Here is a 22,960-nt window from a genome sequence, read left to right as displayed (position 1 = left end):
TTTCGCCAGAAGCGGCTTAGTCATGTTGGCCACATGACCTGGAAAAACTGTCTGCAGACAAACATCTGCTCCCTCGGCCAATAAAGCGAGATGAGTGCCGCAACCCCAGTCGTTCGTGACTGGACTTAACGGTCAGGCGTCCCTTTACCTTTTTAATCTCTAGTGAAATCTCAACTCTTTTTTTGGCAGTGATAAGGGTTTTCTGGGGGGGAGGGGAATTCCTATGCCAATGAACAAGGGAGAATCGTGGAAGCGCTGCCTTAGCTTGGTAGGCTTTTTTCAGGTGGCCCTGAAGCAATTCCTCTGAAAGCAAAACAGGGCTACCAGCTCACCACAGAGATGGTGCTCCTTGCTCAGGGGAAACTTTCCAACTCTGCAGCAAACTGCAGCAGCCCGAGTTTGCTCCCTAAGGAACCAGCATGGGACCACCTGTTGAGCATCAGCAGTACATCACTTGGGAAGACAGGTGAACTCATACCAGTGTACTACCGGTGGAAGAAGCAAAGATCACCAGTGTCGAAGCAATGATTTTTCAACATCAGCTTTGTTGGACTGGTCATGTTGTGCGGATGCCTGATGATCATCTTCCAAAGCTACTCTATTCCGAAATTAAAAATGGAAAGTGTAATAATGGCGGTCAACAAAAGAGATTTAAAGACTCAAGGCAAATTTTTAAAAAATGTAGTATAAACACTGACAACTGGATAACACTGGCCTGCGAGCGCTCCAATGGGAGAACAGCCTTTACCAAAGGTGCCGTGGGCTTTGAAGTCACTCGAAATCAGGACGCAAGGGAGAAACGAGCTAAGAGGAAGGCACACTTGGCAAAGCCACACTGTAATCAACTCCCGCATTGAAACCTATGTCTCCACTGTGGAAGGACGTGTGGATCCAGAATTGGCCTCCACAGCCACTTACGGGCTCATTGTGAAAACCATGTCTATGGAAGACAATCTTATTCGGCTATGAGGGATCACCAAAGAAGAAGACTTTTAGAAAAAGCATGGACCACACCACATGTCGGTGGTGCCCAGTCCCAGCGATGGCAGGAGGAGCCTGGATCTCTTGGGGCAGCTCTCACTTCTGGCCCAAAGGCAGTGTGGGCCCAACACAGGAGGCGCCAGTCACACATGCCTAGAGGCACAATAAATAATAATGTTGTTGTTTAGTCGAGTCCCACTCTTTGTGACCCCATGGACCAGAGCACGCCAGGCACTCCTGTCTTGCACTGCCTCCCGCAGTTTGGTCAAACTCATGTTCGTAGCTTCAAAAACACTGTCCAACCATCTCATCCTTTGCCGTCCCCTTCTCCTAGTGCCCTCCATCTTTCCCAACATCAGGGTCTTTTCCAGGGAGTCTTCTCTTCCCATGAGGTGGCCAAAGTATTGGAGCCTCAGCTTCAGGATCTGTCCTTCCAGTTGAGCACTCAGGGCTGATTTCCTTCAGAATGGACAGGTTGGATGGATATAAAAATAAAATAATAATAATGCCACTTTATTATTTCATTTATTCAAATAAACCACCCCCAAGCTCTTATCCGCGCGAGACCTGCCCGTCCCCCACAAAACCAGAAGCACCCAGGGGGCGGTGTTACCCTATTCGTCTTCCGCGGTTGTTCCGCTTCCGGCGGCGCTTTCCTATTCCCCCCCTCCGCGATCTTATTTTCCTGGTGCACATCCGGGTCCTGCCGGCGTGCCTGGCGCCCGTTGTGTAGGAGCGCGCGCGCGTGACACAGAGAGGCTGAGAGAGGAGGCGGGCAGGCAGGCAGGCAGGCAGGCAGGCAGGCAGGCAGGCGAGGCGCCGGGTCTGCAGAGCGCGTGGCTGGACGGTGAGTGAAGAGAGCGGGCGGGCGCGCGCGCGTGTGTGGAGATGGCGGTGTGTGGAGACGCGGTGGGTCGGGCCGCGTTCCCCCCTCGGAGGCTCCGCCGACCCGGTCACGGTGACCCGAAGAAGTCGCGCGGGCTTTGGGACCGGCCGTCCCCGCCGCAGCCGCCGCGGCCTTCCCGACCCCCGCCAGCCGCTTTCCTTTCCCCCTCACGAGTTGAGGCTGAGCCCGCGGGTCGTGTGACAGCGAGCGGCGCGGGAAGAAGGCGGCGAGGGCGTGCGAGGGGACCGGGGAGCGGTGGGGATGGGGTGGGGTGGGGGAGAGGAAATCACCACCACCGAATAAAAACGGAATATAATAACGCCTTACCTGTCCCGTTGAAGCCAGGTGCACCTCCTCTCTGCTTCCCCCTCCATGAAGGTTCGCGTGACGCTTCTCTCCCTTCTTCGGTTTAAGAGAACTTTTTCATGTCAGTTGCCTCGCCGGCCAGGATGCACATGCAGCCCCCCCCTCCCAAAAGTTCAACTGTTATCACTGTTTTTTATTACTATTTGGTAAAATGTCCCCTGGTTGTCCGGTCTGGCTGGGACGAAGTCCCTTCTTCAGTCAGCTCATACCCAGCGTCGAGGTTGTATCGACTGTTCTCTCTGTGTTTGTTTGTTTGTTTGTTTGATTCCCCTTTTCGTCTTGAAGGAGAGGGTGAGCAGCACCAGCAGAGATAATCTCATTTATGTTTGTTTCATTTCTCAAGTTTTTCGTATTTCGTATGCCAAAGGTTTCAGGGCCGTTTGTAGTATAAAATGAGAGGCAAAAAAAGATGCTAAGGTGGGAACTGCGTGGTAGGGTGAAGGGGGGGTTTTCTGGTCAGAAAACCTTGGAAGGCTGCTTAGCTAAACATCCCTGCACTAAGTGACTCGTTTTCTTTTAATCTTATGTATGATCTTAAGTATGTTTGTTTAAAAACAAGGGCACGTTACTTCATCCAGGATCATAGCTGTCAAGTTCTCCCTTTTTTTAAAGGGAAATTCCCTTATGCTGAATAGACTTCCTCGTGAGAAAAGGGGAAACTTGACAGCTATGTCCAGGATTTAAAATGCCTACTGTAGGGATTAGCCCTGCTCCCCCCCCCTTTCTCCATAAGGCAGTCAGGCCAAGATTTGCTTTAAAAAGGTACCTAAATTGTTGAGGAAGTGGTACACTGATGTATCTGGGAGGGGTTGTTACACATAAAGTAGAAAGTGGGCATGCCTGAACTATTCCTGTGCTGCTTTGTAAAGATAATATTTTTTTATATATTTTAAGCATTGTTGCCATGTTATGAGACTGGACGGACCAGACTAGGCTTGATGTCAGTTATTTGGCATGCATGAGTTTTAATACATAAATACGCACCAATGGGAACTTTTCTCCCCATGCCATTGTTCCAATCTGATTTAGCCGTGCACTGATTATTTATGTCAAAAAACTATGCACAACATTACTAACCACTAACATATCTAGTTAGTCCCTAAAATATATTTACAAAGAGGTTCAGAAGTGCAGTTATTACTCTGTTCCCCTTTAAGGTTAATGCCTTATTTGGTTAATGCCTTATTTGAAGGACACACAAAATAATACTGCATTCCTAAGTCCTATTGAATTAAGTAGGACTTCTGAGTAGGATTGCATTGTAAGGAAAGTTTGTAGGCAGTTCTTCCTTTGAAGACCTATTTTACGTGTCATGGCCAAGTCTTTTATAGACAAGTTTCAGCTAATATTTTTGGGTGGGTCCTGAAAGTACTTTTGTAGGCATGTTCGCACATAAGGGAAATGAATAATGTCTAAAGTACAATACATTGCAATACTTGAAGTTATCTATGCTGAATCAAATATCTTGGTTGAAGAGGGCAAAAGAGCAACAGGTTAAATCTAAGACAAACTGGAGTGGCTGTTTAACAGACATTTTGGGAATGTTAAGCATGTAACAAAAGTAATAATATGGAAGATATGTGGTCATTCACATCCATTAAAAGCTGATGGCAACATTTTATTGATGGCTCTGTGTTGCCTTGCAGCTAGGCACATGACTATGAGAAGAGCAACTGACCATTGTTAAATAAATATGCAAGTGGTGATGGGTGTGGTAAGTCCTCAGTGACCTCAAATTAAAGAAGGTGCTTGTGTGAAGTAGGGAGCCTCCTGAATCTGTCGAGGCTGCCTGCATGTTCTTCAGCCTTTATTTTCCAAACAGGTTCAGAATGTCCCTTGTTTTTGATCAGTCATTAAATTTCCATCTGTTCACACCATGAACACCACTCTTAGTGTGATTCCAGTGCATTCCAGGATGACTTAACTTTGTACTACAGTACTGTGAGGATACTGCTTTTTTGTAGGCTGGGAGGAAATGGGATAGCAGTAGTAAATAATATCTTAATAGGTAACCCACTCCTGTCTCTGTTGGTCTTGCACTGCTGGTACAGGCATTGTTTCACAGTTGGCCCTTTGGCTTGTGCCAAGGGTGCTTCCTTTATCTAGCGGGGAGAAGAGATAGAGCAACCTCACTGAAGATCCACAGGCAGCTATGGGTATGCAGACATTGTCCGCAGAAGAGGATAAGAGTACATATTTGCATTATCTATTTGAAATTTCACAATCTTTTAACTTTAGGGTGGTAATGGCTTCATATTTCACCGGATATAACTTTTAAAGACACACAACTTTGTCTTCAAATTCCTGCTACTGAGTTGCTAAGATCTTGCTGCCAACCCCAACCCCTGTGCTTTGGATATACTGTATCAAGTGGGAAGTATTATTGGCAGAGACAAAGCTGCCCAAAAGGCAGTCCTGACTCTGCTTGGTCCTGGCTTTAAGGTTTTGTTGCTGACTTAATAAAACACTGAATAATTTTGGACCTGGTTTTCTGTGCATATAAAATAGTATTTGTTCACCCAGGCCTTAGCTGGTCATTGAAACCAGTGCCATTAAGAATTTTCTAGTGGCTGTGATTGTTATTGGTTTTAATGTATTTATTGGATTTTAACATCTTGCTTTTATTGTTGTGTTTTAAATTTTCCTGGAAGTGTGTGGTATTACCTGCCAATAATAAGATAGTGTGGTTGCAGATAATCCAGACGCCATCTGTGAGGAGATGAGGGAAAATGTTTGCTGAATGGTGTTCTTTGCCCATTTCTGTGTGTGATGTTGGTGCTAGAGTAGTATGATGATTTGGGCATGAATTCTGTTCTTTTCTCTCTCCACCCAACATACCTCCACAAGTCAGTTGTGAGGAGAAAATGGCGAGAGGGGTGCTCTATGCATGTTTTTCTGAAATCCTTTGAGCACAAGCTTGTTTTAAATGTAAAAAACAACAACAGATTAGTGACTGGTTTTGGGTGCTTCTTGCTGTGCTGGATTGCAACATGGGTCACCATTAGTTCCTATAATTCTCGATTACATTTAGAAAAGCAGTGGCTGAATCCTGAAAGAGACCAATGTGTAAGGGGATGTTGAAAAATTGAATATCTCATTAAGAGATTTAATTTTCAGGTGAGATACATACAAGATGTTAGTTAGACATATCCTTAACTGGGTTTGTTACTTGCCTCACTGGTAAAAGAGAATGTGGCAAACGTTTGTGATTTAATGAAAATTCAGGCAGAATGCAAAAGCATGGGTTGCTTCTCAGTTCTGCACACATAAAAGGATGGATAAAGCAAGCACTAATTTCAGGTGCAGTATTATTCCAGTCATATCACAAGGTTCAGGCCATACTGTTGGGCTTCTAGTAATAGGCTATTATTCTTTGGATAGCTCCTGCACAGAGTTTCCTTTTTAGGGCAAATACTGAAAGACATTATAGCTGCAGTGGGTGGAAGGAAATGTTCGGATAGAAGTGCGGTAGCAAGTCTGATAGTTTGTGATTGTTCAGTTGCTTCCAGTTAATGTATACACATATGACTGACTGATATAAGTACAGTAGACAGAAGCTTTGCTACTGCCTTAGTGAATATGTTGAACTATGGTAGATTTACCAGCATGCTCTGCATCTATAACTGTTTATGTCTTGTTTACCAAGGTTGTTGTGGTGATCTAACAATGTTTTGCATACAGATCTAACAATGTTTTGCATACATGGGAAAAATTTTCCCATTTAATGTACCAGAAAAGCTCTGAAGTTTTAATTAGCTCCATGTATCCTTTCCCATTTATAAGAATTTACCTTACTAAAGCTATGTTCTTTATCTCTAGGGCTGTTATAGTGACAGCCTTTCATCTCTTGAATGCCATTATTTATTTATTTATTTAATTTCTATACCACTTTGTATTTTTAAGAAAAATGTCAAAGCGGTTTACAGCATACTGTATTAAATTGATAAAACATAAATAAAACAATCTTAAGAAAGTCAAATATAAAATATACAGTCAAAGCAACATAACAGAAAACTAAAATATTATCTTAAAGATTTCAAAATAAAACAAATGCAGTGGTGGCGATGTAGAGAGGAAGGGATTTTGCCTCATCACTAATGTTAATTAATTTTGTTCTTTATAATTATTGTGCTTCGAGGGCTGTTGAAAGAGAAGGCAAATGAGGGGCAATGCTAGTGAATGAGAGACCATTTGCTGAAATGCACCAAAATTGGATAAGCAGTTCTTGGCACTGCTGAAAATGTTAATTTGAAAACTGAATAGTTCAGTTCAGATGAGCTGAAAACACAATATCTAATCTCTGTAGCTGATTATCATCCCCTCAGTGCACACCTGATGGTTGGAGCATCCTGTTCTATGGGGTCCTGCTGATAGTGATCAAAGGCTATGCCCATACGCAAGAGGCAAATGTGTACACCAAATTCTTTTGGGGGTGTTGACCTCCAGTGAGCCATATTCAGAAGTTTTACTTGGCTAGGCATGCTATAGATGCAGATCTGGGATCGCATTATAAGGAGATGAGGATCAGACTGGGCCCCGACCAAAGGTCTGGCAGAACAGCTCTGTCTTGCAGGCTCTGGAAGGTTGTCAAATTCTGTAGGGCCCTGGTCTCTTGCGGCAGAGCGTTCCACCAGGCCGGGGCCAAGGCCAAAAAGAGACCAGTCTAACCTCCTTGAGGCCTGGTACTTCCAAGATGTTATTGTTTGTGGACCGTAAGGTCCTCCGCGGGGCATACCAGGAGAGGCGGTCCCATAAATACGGGGGTCCTAGGCTGTATAGGGCTTTAAAGGTTTAAACCAGCACCTTAAACCTGACCCAGTACACCACTGGGAGCAAGTGCAGATGGTATAGCACTGGATGAATGTGATCCCGCGGTGAGGACCCCGTAAGGAGCTTGCCGTGGTGTTCTGCACCCGCTGGAATTTCTCCGTCAGCTTCAAGGGCAGCCCCTCGTAGAGCGAATTACAATAATCGAGCCTAGAGGTGACCATTGCATGCATCACTGTGGCAAGATCAGGGCAGGAAAGGTAAGGGACCAACTGTTTAGCACAGTGGAGGTGGAAAAATGCCGCCTTTGCTGTAGCAGCAACCTGCGCCTCCTTAGAAAGGGAGGCATTGAACGTTACACCCAGACTCATGACAGAAGGCTGTGGCACTAATTGAGCCCCCGTAAGAGATGGGAGTTGGCCCCCCAACCCCATGTCATCCCGACCCAGCCAGAGGACCTCTGTCTTTGAAGGCTTTAACTTCAAACGGCTCCCACACAACCATCCAGCCACAGCTTCCAAACATCTGGTCAATGTGTCTGGGGCTGAGTCAGGGTGGCCGTCCATCAACAGATAAAGTTGGGAGTCATCAGTGTATTGATGACAGCCCAGCCTGAAACTCCAGACAAGCTGGGCAAGGGGGCGCATAAAGATGTTAAAAAGAATTGGGGAGAGGATTGTGCCATCTGTGGCACTCCACAACACCAAGGGGTGCCAGGACGTCAACTCCTCCCCTAGCGCCACCCTCTGTCCCTGACCTGAAAGGAAAGAGTGCAGTCATTGTAAGACTGTGCCCTGAATCCCCACGTTGGCAAGGCGGTGGTCCAAAGGTTTGTGGTCGACCATGTCGAAGGCTGTTGACAGATCTAAAATAATCAGCAGTCCTGACCCAATTCAATCCAGCTGCCTACGGAGGTCGTCTGTTAGGGCGACCAGAGCCATCTTGGTACCATAACCAGGGCGAAAGCCAGACTGAAATGGATCCATTATGAAGTAGTCAAGGCAAATGGTATTTGATTTCAAGCCAATCGGAACTAGACGCTCTATACAGATTGTAGCTTTTACCAGTGTAAGTGTAAGTAGATAAATAGGTAAAGGGACCCCTGACTGTTAAGTCCAGTCACGAACGACTCTGGGGTTGCAGCGCTCATCTCGCTTTACTGCCCGAGGGAGCCGGCGTACAGCTTCCAGGTCATGACTAAGCTGCTTCTGGCGAACCAGAGCAGCGCATGGAAATGCCGTTTACCTTCCCGCTGTAGCGGTACCTATTTATCTACTTGCACTTTGACATGCTTTTGAACTGCTAGGTTGGCAGGAGCAGGGACTGAGCAACGGGAGCTCACCCCGTCACAGGGATTTGAACCGCCGACCTTCTGATTGGCAAGCCCTAGGCGCCACCCGTGTCCCATAAGTAGATAAATAGGTTTAGTCATGCTGGCCACATGACTTGGAAAGTTGTCTGCGGACAAATGGTGGCTCCCTTGGCCTGAAAAGCGGAGATGAGTGCTGCACCCCATAGTGGACTTCGAATGGAAGTAACCACCCAGGGGACCTTACCTTTACCTTAACCTTACTCAGGGCTAGCAGTGATAGAATCCATAATGTTTCCTCTCTCCCCCTCCCATGACTATTCTTAGGAAACACATTTATGTGCACACCTCTTCTAGCATGCGAAAATTAGTATGTTAATAGTTCCTCGGTCCTTAAAATTGAAGGCTCCAAACCTGTGCTCGCTTAACTGGGAGCAATCCCCAATTAACTTGCAAGTAGACATGTATAGCATTGCACTGCAACTAATATATGAAATGGTATGCTATTAGGTTGTCATATCATAAAATACTTGCAGGTGTTCTAACTATTTTTAACTCAGTACCATATTTGCTGTATTTTAAGCTATTTTATAAACACGTGTAGCCTTGTAAAGCTGGCTATGAATACATTAATAAATTTCCAAGCTTTGAACTTGTTAACATAAGCATAATGGATCAGTTTTGCATTTTGTGAATGGTGATTTTTGCCAGTTTCTCTCAGCACCACCTTTCACACAATTCTGGAGGAACCACTGCCCTTTCTGAAGATGAAAAGGGCTGCAGGAAGAAGGATGAAATAACTAAAATTGCTCTTCCTTCTTCTCTCTTTGTGGAGGTGTCTGCTGGATCACAATGTACAATTGATTTTACAATTAATGGAGTTGTGCTGATAAGGGAACTTGAAAAAGTATGATTTCTCCATCCCTGTTCAATATACTGTATGTTATGCCTTTTAGACTGGAAGCAGTGCTTTTTCTGGGGGTAGTCAAGGGTATGCAGGGTACTGGCACCTTTCCCCCCCCCCAGTACAGGGGTGTCCAAACTTTTTTCAAAGAGGGCCAGATTTGATGAAGCAAACATGTGTGAGGGCCGGCCAAAGTTGTTGAGCTTTTTAAAGGATTTTGCCCCAAAGAAGTTGTTGAGCTTTATTTTACTAAAGGAAGTAAACTGCCACAGGGCCCGGATTTAACCGACTGGCTTTGGACATGCCTGTTCTAGAAGAAAGGCACTGGTTAAAGGTGTGGCACTTACTGTAACAACTTCAGCACCATTTTTTCTAGAAGAAAAGCACTGATTGTAAGCATGCCTTGTAAGGGTTATCTTAACTTGATCTTTGTAAGCAGTTCTGGGAACTTTTATAGCTGGGTAATTTTTTTAAATAATTGGCTAACATAAATATAAAAAAACTTTCTAATCTTCATGTTCCTTTCTTTTTATTGGATGAATGATTCTCATTTAGAAAATAAAATTTATATATAGGTAAAGGTAAAGGGGCCCCTGACCATCACGTCCAGTCGTGTCCGACTCTGGGGTTGCGGCGCTCATCTCTCTCTCTCTCTCTCTCTCTCTCTCTCTCTCTCTCTCTCTCTCTCTCTCTATATATATATATATATATCTATATATATATATAAATAAAACATTCACACCAGATTTTCTGGAATAATTTGTTGCAGACTGGTGCAGGGGATGGATCATTATTTTCCTGGAAGGCTGCCTAGACCTTCAAAAATGATAGCATGAAATCTCAGTATAAGTAAATTATAAGTAATTGCCTAAAACCTATGAAGAACAGCTTTTCTAATCATGACTTTGTCATCGATCATAAATTTATGTTTCAGGGTTATGATTTCAAAAGATAAAATTGTTTCATAATTGGGCAATAAGAAACAAAAATATACCCTAACATGGAGTTAGAAGCTTAAATTAGAACTATAAATAGTGTTATCCTCAACACTTTTAAACTAGTAATGAACTGCTGTGCCACCTTATTAAAATGATATAGTTTCCATCACTGGCTGCTGAACAAAGGTGCTGGTGTGTGGGGGACTTTTGGGTGTTGGGTATTACCGGTTAGGTGACACAGTGAATGAATGTGTCTTGAACTGAACTCTTGTAATCTGAACTAAGGAGTTGCTGTAAATCTTGTGAGAACTTGGGGTATCTGACGGCCCATATCTTAAAAGGCATTTTGCTCATTCCATGACATGTCCCCTTAATTCCACTTTTATGTTTCCATAAAATGCATTGTAGTGTATTCGGTTAGGTCCAGTTGATCCAAAATGGTCCTTTCATTTTGAATGGTCATCATTATATCTATGACATACCGTAAGTTTTGCCTGGTAGGCCACTGGAGGAACTTGCCCTTTAGGACTGCAGTGGAGCTAACCCTGCACCTCTAACGTTAGTGTGGTTGCTTTAAAGACAGAGGATGAAGAAGAGCCATTGTTACAATAATGATAGTCTTGCAGGAGAGGGAAATGATAGCTACTTCTTTATGGGGAGTTGCTTGAGGAGGGACACAGCACTGATTGATTGATTGATTGATTGGTGTTATAGTCTATTTCATACCAAGGGTTTGGGTTGGGCAAGGAAACAGTGTATTCAATCTAACAAAAAATTGACTAGGAAAGGTCTTCTGAAAGATACGTCAAGTCTCAAGGAGGAGAGTATTCTTAAGTTGCATGACAGCCACCAAGGTTTCTTCATTATGCACTAGAACTCATCTGCAAGTGCCTATAAAACACGGGTGTCAGAGACAAGGCCCGGGGGCCTAATCCGGCCCGCCAGACCTCGTGCTGTGGCCCGCCGCTCGCCGTTGGGCGGCCGCTCGCCCGCGCGGTCACATGGGCGGCCTGGGCACCGCTTCCGGAGGAAAGGGCGGGACACAAAGTTGAATCTGAGGCCCCATTGGCTAGTGGCGCTGCTAATCTGCCGTTAGCAAGCACGCCCGGCTCTGAGCCGGCTCTGAGCCTTGCTCTGAGGCAGCGGGAGGTGAGTGCCATGAGTAAGCCGCTCGGAGTGCGGGGCGGCGGCGTCACTAAGGGAAGGGCAGAGAGAGGAACTGGAACTGTTAGCCTCAAGAAGGAAGCGGCAAAGGGCGGGCGAGGTCCTCGCGGTTGGCTTTGGGGCTCAGGACAGAGAAGGCACAGCCTCTCACCCCCTTTATTTGTCCCGCGGCAGAGCTCGGCGCTGCCAACTTGTGCAGGGACAACACTCAGGAAGCCCCATGTCCTCAGGACAAGCAAGCATGTGCAGGAGGAGGGCGACTTCCGAGTAATTTCTGTGAAGTGCCTGTGCAGTTGATCGGGCGTGCCTGCCGTTTGCTTTCCCCGCTGGCTAACAGTTCCCTCCCTCCCTCCCTCTCGCTCGCTATTTCCCCCTCCCCCCCTCTCTCTATTTCCCTCTCAGCCCCTCCTCTCCCCTGCACCTTTGAAGGGCCACCTTTGCAAGGAAACACTTGCCCCACCACCCCAGCCCCTAACAGGACCCCCAAGGCTCCTGCTTCAGCTCTTCAGCCCCCCAAGGAGCCCTTCAGCCCCTACCTGGCTGAGAGCCCAGGGAGGCGATCTAGAGCGCCACAGGCAGGCTCTAGGTGTCAGCTGGCCAGAGAGGACATGCCATGTCTGTTCCCAAAGATGAGGCACAGAGGAGCCTGCCAGATCCTGGGACAGTCCATCTCCCTCAGTGCAGCCAACACTGGTTGGCAGCAACAGCTCTCCAGCTTTCAGCCCTGCCTGGAGTTGCTGCCAGGGAAAAGCTGCCAGGATTCCTGCATTGCAGGGTGTTGGGTTAGATGACCGATGCAGGTGTGTGTGTGTGTGTGTGCACCTTGTGGGTCTTTCATCCCCTGCAAGACAAAGCCCTCCCCCATCAAGCCAAAGGGCAACCCTTTTGCTGGGGGCACCTGCTGGAGCTCTGAAACCTGCTGTCCAAATACATCCCCTCTCTCCAAGCCTCCCTCTTGAGCAGCCACAGACAGACCCCCGTGAAGAGGAGCCTCCTTCCATGGCTGCCCCAACCCAACCTCTTCCCCAACCCCAGACGCTGAGCTTTCATTTTTTAAAAAAGGTCTCTAGTCCTCCCAGAGAACTTTGGAACTCCCTGCCTAGGGAAGCTAGATGGGCTCCCTCCCTGCTGGCAGATGGGAACTGACTGTGTTTTGAGGAAAGGGCTAGCGCTGTGGTATTTTTATTGTTGCTATTATCTGTATTTCTAATAGATCTTTTCAATACATAAATACATAAATTGTACAATAATTGTACATTTGAATATCTACTTGCCATTATTCTGACTATGTTTCTGCTTTCAGAGCTAGTTATTACTTACATTATTACAAAAAACAGTAATAATTGAATGCAGTGACAATAATTTATGATAATAAAGAGTGGACACATAGTCCTACAAATACAGCCGGCCCTTTGAGGGTGACCAAACTGCTGATGCGGCCCCCGATGAATTTGAGTTTGACACCCCTGCTATAAAAGTTTAAAAACAGAAGAAGAGCCCTGCTGGTTCAGACCAAAGGCCCAGTTAGTTCTGGCATCCTCTGGGAAGCTCCTTTATTGGTCCCCAGCAGCTGGTATTCAGTGGCTTATACTGAATGGGTGCTGTGTATAGCCAGCATGATTAATGGGGACACTGATGCACCCTTCTTTCAGAAACCTTAAAGCCAACTTAAGCTGTTGGCCATTACCACATAGTGTGATAGTGACTCATATAAATTCCATATTTATATGAAGCTGTATTTGCCTTTGTCCAGCAGGTTCTGATTAGACATTTTCTTTTGGATGCACATGAGTTCTAGGATTATGAGAGAGAACTCTTCCTCATATACTCCATACTCTGCTGATCAGAAGAATATTTCACATGATTAACTGGTCATGATTAACTGGTCATGATTAACTGTGCTTTGGTAGCCCCTAGGCTAAACAATGCAGTTAGTTGACTCTCAACTTGTGCAGGGGTTATGTTCCAAGATAGCACTTAAAGCTATTACTGCGTGTGGCCGATACAACCATTAAAAAACAAAAGCACAGCTCTGCACATACTTACTACTTTCTTACTACAGACTTGACCTGCACTCTCCCAGGGTGAGTGTAATGGTGGGTGGGATTGCCAGTGGTTTACCCCTGCTCTACCGCTCCTTATTTATTTTTGTGTTTTCAGCCAAGCGCGTAAAGATATGATCGCGCAAGCACATTAAATGTGTGTAATTTGTGAGTCTGTCTTATTTGTATTTGGAGTTACCTTTTGAACTTTCTTCAGGAACCTGCAAGGCTGGGGAAATAGGACATACCAGTTTAGCATGGTGCACAAATTGGGCCAATGCGTGCCAAGGATTTTGAACACTTTCAATATAAAGACAACATATAAATACTATGTCTTGTTGCTCACACTAAGCTACCTGGTGGGCATCCATTGAAGTTGTGCCATGATCCCTTCATTATTGCTTAGTGCCGCTGGTTACAATATCTGCAGTCTACGTTTGTAACATAATGATGGGAAGAGAATAAAATGCTACAGGGTCATAGTGCTGATTGAAATGTCACCTGTGTCATCCCCAAAATAGAGATTGCAACGGGCTTTTGACTGTGAGTGTAGGGTGTCAATTCTGAGTTCCTGTGTAAGAACGATGCATGGTGTTGTGTAAGGGTTCCATGTGATGTTATTTATAGAACTTGTCTCAGATGTCTTTCCATGGATAAATCAGCTGTCAAGAACTTTATACAGCTGATAGCAACAAGCGTAAGAATCCTGTACTACTTGGTCTGGTAAGCTATATGTAATTTACAAAGCACAAATACTTGGCTTTTTTTGTTTCGTTTCCCCTAATGAAAAATGCATGTTATAAGTCTACACATTGTTTACTCTAAAGCAGTTGCTACTGATTTCCTGAAAATTTCCAAAGGAAAGAACTTGGAGTTTAGTAAGGCATTCATATATGCAGATAAACCATGCAAAAATTTCAGACCCACCACCTATCATATCTAAGCATGTGTTCTTATTGGATTTAGCTGTTAAGGAAAGGAGATACCTAACTATGCATTTTGGAAGTTAACATACCATTGCGTCATCAATTGTTGAGGCTAAAGTTAAAATAAGCAGAGAAAGCTGTAGATATCACCCATTTACAGGCTTAAAAGTAGCAATTTTAAAATAGGGATTTTAAGCAGCAAAAGACCCAAAATGAAATAACTTTATCGGTTCCTAATAAGTTTCCAAGTCAGGGTGGATAAAAATAAATATTTCTAAGGATAGTTTTCCATTTAAGTTACATTATAGTGCAAAGGCTCTTCATCAGGAAATAAGGATTTGTTTTAAGTTTTTCATGTGTGCTAAAACTCAGTCTGGTTTATTTATTAAAAAAACACGTACAACCACATCAGTTAAACAAACATGGATACATATGCTCTAATGTTATTGTTTTAGTTAAATAAATTGTTTAAATTGTTATTAAGGAAATGATTCTTTTTCTCCTTCCAATAGAGTACAGCAAATAAAGTTGTCCAAATATAAACAGTTAACTTATTAAACCTCAAAATAATTTCATAATTATCTGTCTATGTATTTCTAATACTGTAGTATAACCAAATCAGTAATTTTTGATATAACTGTAAAAACTACTCTGAAAATTTATTATTCCAAAAACGAAACCTTCATCTGGTTGTAAATGTTAAGATTATACCAGCAAGAATGAGTCTTTTTGTAAAAAAAAATAAAATGATTTGAATCAAGTCTTACTGACTAGTGATTTAAATCGTGATTTAAATCAATTTGATTTAAATGATTTAAATCAAATGAACCCTGTTCCAAGTTAAATTCAGAGTGCTGGTCTGAATGTTCAAAACCCTTTGTGGTTTAGGATCCGGGTATTAGAACTACCGTACCTTCTCCTGTTTCAATTTGTCTGTCCCCTGAAATTCTCGCCTGAGGCCTTTCTCTGAAGTGTGGGGTGGTGACCTCACTTTTGGAGTGCCCTTCCTCAGGAAGGTCTGCCTAGAGCAGGGGTCAGCAAACTTTTTCAGCAGGGGGCCGGTCCACTGTCCCTCAGACCTTGTGGGGGCCGGACTATATTTTGAAAAAAATATGAGTGAATTCCTATGCCCCACAAATAACCCAGAGATGCATTTTAAATAAAAGAACACATTCTACTCATGCTGATTCCCGGACCGTCCATGGGCCGGATTTAGAAGGCAATTGGGCCGCATGCGGCCCACGGGCCTTAGTTTGGGGATCCCTGGCCTAGAGGTCTTGTTACTATCATTTAGCCACCATGCAAAAACGTTTCTGTTTTCCCAGGATTTTAAGAACTGGTAATGTAAACCTTTTTAACTTGGAGTAATTTGATTTTTCGGCCTATTGGACTATTGCTACTTAGTTTATTTTCTTTTCCTCTCTTAGTTTGTATGCTTTTTATTTATTTTAAAATTGTCTTTTTGTTTCTTACTACGTACAGTGGAACCTCGGTTTACGAACACCTCGGTTTACGAATTTTCGGTTTACGAACGATTGTAAACCGGAAATAAGTAAACTGAGGTTTCCGAGGTTTCCAATGCCTCCCGGAGGCCGGGCCTTTGCGGAGCCATGGGAGTGCTTCGCAAGCTTGCCTGGGCCCAGCCCAGGAGCTCCCCCTCTTCCCTGCTCGCTTTCCTGCAGCTGCGATGGGGACGGCGGGGTGGACTGCTCCGGGAAAGGGCTTGCCGCCGTGCCTGAGGCGCTGAGTCTCTCAGGCACGGCGGCGAGCCCTTTCCCAGAGCAGTCCACCCCGCCGTCCCCATCGCAGCTGTGGGAAAGGGCTCGCCGCCCTGCCCGAGAGACTGAGCGCAAGGCGCTGAGTCTCTTAGGCACGGCGGCGAGCCCTTTCCCAGAGCAGTCCATCCCACCGTCCCCATCGCAGCTGCAGGAAAGCGGGCAGAGAGGAGGGGAAGCCCCAGGCGAAGAAGAATCATCTCTCTTCCCGGAGCCATGGGAGCGCTTCCGTGGCTGCGCCCCAGTCGCGGAAGCACTCCCATGATGGCTCCGCGAGTTCAAGTAAGAAAAAGAAAATTAATTTTAATTTTTTTTTACAATACTGTACCATCTTATTTATTTTATATTACAGTACATTAATTATTGCCACTTTATGGATCAATGGTCTTGTTAGACAGTAAAATTCGTGTAAAATTGCTGCTTTAGGGGGTGTTTTTCATCGTCTGGAACAGATTAATTCACTTCCCATTACTTTCAATGGGAAAGTTCGCTTCGGTTTATGAACGCTTCGGTTTATGAACAGACTTCCGGAACCAATTGTGTTCATAAACCGAGGTATCACTGTATTCTGTTGGCTACCTTGTGGAGAAAAAGATATGTTGCAGGTGTGGTATATAAATTATGTAAATAAATTTTCCACATGGTACAAATATTGCAAGAAAAATTCAAAACTTTATTTTAGTATCTTATATGAAAACTGTCTTAACATTATCTTGGGATGAGTCATATTGTGGAAACAATACCTATTTGAGCTAATGTTCTCTGGGACAAATTCAGATCCATGTCTAGTTATTTGATAAATTTATTTCAAATAAAAGCCTATTTTGCTACTACAGTGTGTTGGTGTAATTTTATCTTGGGGTGTGTTGGTGTAATTTTATCTTGGGGTGAGGGTCCAATGCTAATATGTTGTTTCTGTTCAGCCATCACAGTGCCAAATACGCAAAGCATACCATTAGGTTTCTGTCTTTATAACTTCATGAACAAAAGGAAATAAAATTTGTTTGTAGTTATACTGCAAAACAAGACCATGATGGTTAAGAGTAAGTAATTGATCCTTGACCCTCTATTTTTATTATCATCAAAGACCAAACCAACATAAGGGAACATGCCAAACCACCTTGAATTCAAAAGCAGCATCTATTTGTTTTGAGACAGCTGTCTGTTTCTTTAAGGTTTTGCTCTTTACAATTTTTTTTATTTCTTTAACTAAATTCCCCCCCCCCCGCTCTTCAGTGGGCAAGGGACCCTCCCAGAGTGCCTTCTAAGTAAGACAGTTCATGCCCTTAAGGGTTATCATTTGAAAGGCCTGACACCATAGGAAAAGAGATTGGGAGGAGGAGGGGGGAAAGCACATTGGGACACTAGTTCTTAGTCACATAAATTCCATAATGACCAGTTGGACTGGGGAAAGTTCAAGGAGAGGAGGAGCCAAATGTTGCAGATCTCACAGCTAAGCGGATGATGAGACCTTGCAGTTCCAACTCTGCCTCTAACCTGTTGGAATGGCTATAGAAAGCTATGTAATGTGATACTAGTTGTGAGCTGGGGAGGACTGTACTCTTGTATTTTGGCACATCATTCAATACTGCAGGCTTAAAGAAAGACAACCTTATAGTGGATCAAAATGTGGTTGTTTTATATTGAAGATTCTTAACCAAATTGTAGTCATCTCACTGCATGCAGTGATAACCATCCAGAGAGCTGGTTCCCTATAGTTCTCCATTACAAGGGAAGCAAATGTCATCCATTCCTCTGCATGTAATATTCTAAGTGTCAGCCATATAGCAAGTGGTTGCCATAACTTAAGCTCTTAAAGATACCTCCTAAATTTACCTTCAACTACATTCAGTAGTTGTCATATAGCTTGATTTGTTTCCTCCCTTAGCATGCAAGAAACTTCTGCTGAGTTAGGAGGACATTCTCCAGCACCTGTGGGAAGGGGTAACATCAACTGCAATTCTGTTCATAGAAACTCTGAGAACAGAAACTCGGGCTGGGAAGCTATATATGTGCACAATTATGTGGGGTTCACTGTATTTCCCTCTAAAAATGTCAAAAGATTGTTGCAAGACTCAGAGACAAGAACCATCCTTCTTTCTGGTGATGCTTCCTGTTTTGCTTCTTGAGATACAGGTATCATGAAGGGGAGCGCCTCTGGAACAAGTTGGAATGGAGAAGCACAAAACCAAGAAGCTGATTCAAGCGGTCATTAAACGCACAGGATATTTTGGGGATCACACTGAGAGGAAATCGGCAAAGTGGAGACATAGAACTCCAGCTATTGAGCAGGGACTTCAGAATCTGTAACACACTGCACTTTCTAAAGTTGACTCTTCATCTTTTATGAATGGTGGCATTTTCCTTTGCTCTCTGGAAATTCCATTTATGCCTTCTGCACTGTTGTGTATTATCTGCCATTGCTTCAGGGGGAAAACAGCTGTTACTCTTGTACCTCGGACAACTTGGTCACTGCAGTTGGCAAATCTCATTTTTATGAACATGCAAAATCTAGAGAAATCAATGCATCCCAAGTACAGATGGAATATGGACTTGTGCACAAATAAAGCATGTTGTGATCCGAATGATTAAATATACACCAAGAGTTGACAGAATAGCCAATTGGCAATATTTTGCAAATGCAGTGCATGTCCTTCACAAATAGGTTTCATCCAAAATTCTAGGGTGCATTTAAAACACTAGAAAAATGGCATTCATAAACTGACCAGAAATCACCGAATGAATATTCCCCCCTCTTGTTATTTAAAAAGCTTGGAGGTAGTGAGTGCTCTCCATTGACTGTAACTTTGGATGGTGCCTTTCTTACATTGAACTAAAGGAGCAAAATATTATGTTGTTGGGGATATCCAAATGATAACAGTTTTGCAGTGTATAGGAAAAAGTAAGGTTCTGTTGGAAGCTGAGAGGCATGCAAGGTTTGTTACACATGCAAGCCTCCGTAATCTGTTAACGCTCTGATCTAATGGCATTTTTGTGAAAGAAAGTTCTGTATTTCTTTGGAACTTTGAAGCAATGTGTGTTTGATAATTCTGCAAGTTGGAGTCTAGAGGGGGAGTTCTGTTAACACAATACAGTGCTCTTGTTTTATCTTAAATACTAAAAAAATCATTGTGGCATAGGCTTTTGTGCACCAGACACCATACTGTCAAAAGCTTGAAGGATTGTGCTCAGTGGCAGATCTGTCTTTTCATCTGTTTGATGATAGACTTGAGTCCGCACAAATTTTTGCCACAATAAATCTTGCAAGACTATGTGTGAGCCAAGTTAGCAGGAGATAACTTTATTTTTGCTGATTAATGTCTGCATTTACTAGTTCTATGAGAACTTTTACCCTGCACTTCCAATAGACATGCATCACTCAGGGCAGCTTCCAACAATTAAAATCACAGCATCAAGGAAAATACAATGGAGGCAGGAAGAACAGATAAAAGCATTATCTGCTTGGTATGGAAAAGGCTGGCTTTACTATCCAGGTTGCAAGGGCAATACTGAGGTGTGTCGTGTTGGTCCCCAGAGCATAGTCCAATTTCCTGAACCAGTTTGTGCTGCCACGTATGTGGCAAGTACTGCATTATAGTACAAAACCTGCATCAGTTTAACAGACTTTGGGCTAAGAAGGTATGCTCTGCTTTCTCTTTTCCTTTAATAGGTTAGGTTAAGTAAGCAATGTTAAAAAGTTAAGGCTATCAAGCCCAGGAACTGCTGCTGCTTTTAACAGCTCCGTAGAAGAAAAATACTCCGCCTTCCCTTGCCTTGAAAGTAACCTGCTTAAATAATCTGTCATCTTATTTAAATGTTACATTTATATCCCATGTTTCCTTCTAGGAGCTCGAGGTTTATATGATCCTCTTTTCCCAATTTTGTTTTCCAAAAAAACACGATAAGGTTGGTTAGGCTGAGAGAGGGAGACTGCACCAAGGTCACCTAGTGAACGCCATAACTGAATTGGAGATTTGAACATGGATCTCTACTGTCCATTACCATCTGTAGCAGGTGTAAAGGAATCTTTGACCCTCTGGTGTTTCTCAGCAACAAATCCCAGGATCTCTAGCCATTGGCCATACTTGGTGGGCTGGGGATCCTTCAAGTTTTAGTCTAGCAGTATCTGGAGAGCCAATGGTTCCCCACACCTGATCAATAGGCTTGATGCTAAAATGGCCCATGTCGCCTGTCATCATGCATACCTGTTCTGCCGTACTTTAGGAGAAGTGCAATTTTCTGACCTTATCCTGTACTCCCTCTTTGTGTGCCAAAGAGCCAAGAGTCTTTGCTGGTCAATAGCCCTACATTGAATTGGATCCCCCTGGTTCAGTTTAAGGAACATTGTTGGGCGATCCACTTTAGTGAATTATCTAGAACTGAAATTGTACCTCTGCTGAATGTACTGTACCTGCTTCCAATGTAGGTTGTTGCAGTGACTCTGGAAAATGTAGTTCTGCCTGTTATAAATGTAGTAGGATCCCAGAATAGATGAGTCTGCCATAGGGATAGCAGCTGGATGCCATGGGACCAAATCTAGTCCTCTGAATTCCAGTACCTGAAACCCTAGTTGCCAAACCAGCATGAAGATATGTATTCCCTGGCTCTGTCAGTAGTGTGTGTTGGGGGGCGGGGCGGGTGAATGGTTTGGCTGACCATTCCCTCGTCAAAGATGCACTCCTACAAGTTGATAGGTGACTTAGGATATGGCTTTAAGCAGAGTGGCAGGATCCCTGCTGAAGGTTATCGGGGCCACATTTTAAATTATTCCACCACAAAACCCTGTTCTCCTACATCCTCCACTACCTAAATGTTCTTATATGTATTTCCAAAATTCACACACTGTCTGTTGAATCATTCCTCATTATACTACCTTGAATATTTTTTTCTAGAAATGCACAATAATAATGGAATATTTTTAATGAGAAAATAACATGTTTATTTTAGGTATGTATTGAAATAAATATATATTTTCTGTAAATTTTGGTTGCTGTATTTGCTGTAGATTGGCATCAGTTTTTGAGTTCTACATTTTGGCAGTTTCTTCCTTGAGAAACCTGTTTTATGCTGCATTATCAGAATATGCCTTCCTGATGTACTTTCCCATGTCTTGGGGTCTGATAATTACAAACTTCTGAAATATTTTCATTCCCTGTTTGCTCTTTGATATAAACGTTTGTTTTTATTTTGATGTACATGTAGTAATTTTAGGGATAAAACTAAACCTTGATATCTGTTGTCTGTGGGAACTTTTTAGAGTCTTCCCACAATACTGCTATTAAAGGACTAAGTGGGTTCATGTGGCTGAAGTTTGTCTTGATTGGTTAGAATTAAACACATTCTTTTAAATCAAACAAATGTTCTTTTCTAGCAACATAGTCTCCTTTGATTGTTGGTTCTGTCATTGGATTTAATGACCAGATGGACGAGTTGAAGCTTGTGGGAATTTAGAGCCTGAATAGGGCTTTCTCACTCTTTAAAAGGGAGGATGACTTCATTTAGGGATTTAATGTTGGTAGTGGAAGGTTGAAAAATTGTTTTCAACTCTTGGCAGGCTGAAGCCAAAGATCTGTAGAAGACTATAGTAAACTACACCTGTGTCAAAAATACCATTATTTATGCACTGTCCTTCCAAGTGCTGGGTTGCAGCATTGCCTGAAGTTTGATGTGGAATCATTGCTGCTGCTTCCTTTTCAAAGAGACAGTATTTGTGTTATAATTCAGTCACAAAGGTGTGCCTCGGTACCACCTTGCAACACTAATGTATAGAGTCCGTCCCTTAGCTGAGACTCTTGTGTGTCCTCCAGGATGGGATACAGTAGGGGGTTATTCCACTATATATTGCAGAATTTCATGTGGTGGTGCAGAGTAAGGCTACTGATCCATGATAACTTGTACACAGTTTGCAGCCTGATTTAACTGTAAGAGAGAGAATCTGCAGAAGTCACAGACAGTCCTGGGGCAGGGAGAAGAAAAAAGGAAACAGAGCCACATGTGTGAGGATTCAGATCCTATGTTGTGGGTAGGGTTGCAAGTGTGTCTCAGGTCTTGAAGCCCGCTGCCTGAAAATAATGCATTGGTTGTAGAGCTGAGCAGCAATACTATACAAATTCTCATGCACACACAAAAACTATGAATTTCGGTTTCCTCAAGGAATATATTGGAATGAGATATAAACCTCCTAGTGAAGAGAAGACATTTTCACATGCAGGAATGTGTCTTTGGTTGGATACTAAAAGAACAAATTGCCTTTTTGTTGCTTCTGTTTCTGCTATAGATGTGCTCCAACTTGCAGTATGTGTGCTTTGGATTTATTATCCTAATTCTGTATACAGAATGTGGTACAGTTAAAACATGTCAAGGAATGTAGTATTTTTTGTCAAAATATTCAGTTCAATTTTGATGCACTAATTGTGTCGAGTAGACCCTGGTCCATGAAAGTTTATGCTGCAAACATATTTGTTGGTGTTTTTTTTTTTGCTGTGAGAGACTAGCATGGTTACCCCTCTGCAAATATGTACCTGATTATGATGCCAAGTTAACCCAGGAGCAATCAGTTCGTCTTGAAATGGCCACATGATGCTTGTGAACCTCAAATGGTTAACCAGGATTTAAACTGGCATGATGTGTGTTAGGCCTACATATTCTCCATTGGCAATTTGAAAATGTCAGTTGTCATGCGCATTTTAATAGTATCATAATGGGATAAAATTTGTTGTTTAGTCGTTTAGTCGTGTCCGACTCTTCGTGACCCCATGGACCATAGCACGCCAGGCACTCCTGTCTTCCACTGCCTCCCGCAGTTTGGTCAAACTCATGTTCGTAGCTTCGAGAACACTGTCCAATCATCTCGTCCTCTGTCGTCCCCTTCTCCTAGTGCCCTCCATCTTTCCCAACATCAA

General features: G+C 43.4%; 1 protein-coding gene across 1 annotated transcript in view; it reads left to right on the top strand.

The window, feature by feature from the left end:
• Window positions 1-1,759: 1,759 nt before the first annotated feature.
• The window catches only part of SLC20A2 (solute carrier family 20 member 2), an 80,101-nt gene continuing 58,900 nt past the window's right edge, over window positions 1,760-22,960 (top strand). Inside the window, exon 1 of the mRNA XM_035134319.2 lies at window positions 1,760-1,828. The gene's annotated coding sequence lies outside the window, so the exon portion shown is untranslated. The remainder of the gene's footprint in view (window positions 1,829-22,960) is intronic.

Source organism: Zootoca vivipara, chromosome 13, assembly GCF_963506605.1.
Source record: "Zootoca vivipara chromosome 13, rZooViv1.1, whole genome shotgun sequence".
Classification (NCBI taxonomy): Eukaryota; Metazoa; Chordata; class Lepidosauria; order Squamata; family Lacertidae; genus Zootoca; species Zootoca vivipara.
This window is presented reverse-complemented; position numbering and strand designations above follow the sequence as displayed.